This window comes from Crocuta crocuta, unplaced genomic scaffold (assembly GCF_008692635.1).
Source record: "Crocuta crocuta isolate KB4526 unplaced genomic scaffold, BGI_CrCroc_1.0 scaffold262, whole genome shotgun sequence".
Classification (NCBI taxonomy): domain Eukaryota; kingdom Metazoa; phylum Chordata; class Mammalia; order Carnivora; family Hyaenidae; genus Crocuta; species Crocuta crocuta.
The window spans coordinates 6,027,547-6,027,923 of record NW_027528869.1 but is presented as its reverse complement, the minus strand read 5'-3'; positions in this window follow the sequence as shown (position 1 = coordinate 6,027,923).

Here is a 377-nt window from a genome sequence, read left to right as displayed (position 1 = left end):
TGTCGGTTGGTAGCGGCCGCTGCTTCTTTAAATGGACGGCGGATTTCGAAACGGCAGGAAGGGGGGGCTCAGGAAGAGGAACTCAACGGCCTTNTCTCGGCGGCGTCGCGCTCGGGCGCCCGCGCTCCCACGTCTCCCCGAGTGCGGGCTGTAACCCGAGCTCCCATTTCCTGGTGGATTCTCTTAAAGAGGCAGCGGTCGAGAAGCAGAACAAAGGCTATTGTTTTATTTCCTCNGCTCCTTTAAGAGGCAGAGCTCAGTGCTGGGAATTCACGTCAGTTTCTGCACTGAAACTCTCAAGATCAATGAGCAAAGAGCTTTCTCAGTTCTGCCTTTCAGTTTCTCTCTTCCAGGAAGGAAAACATTCCAGAGAGCGA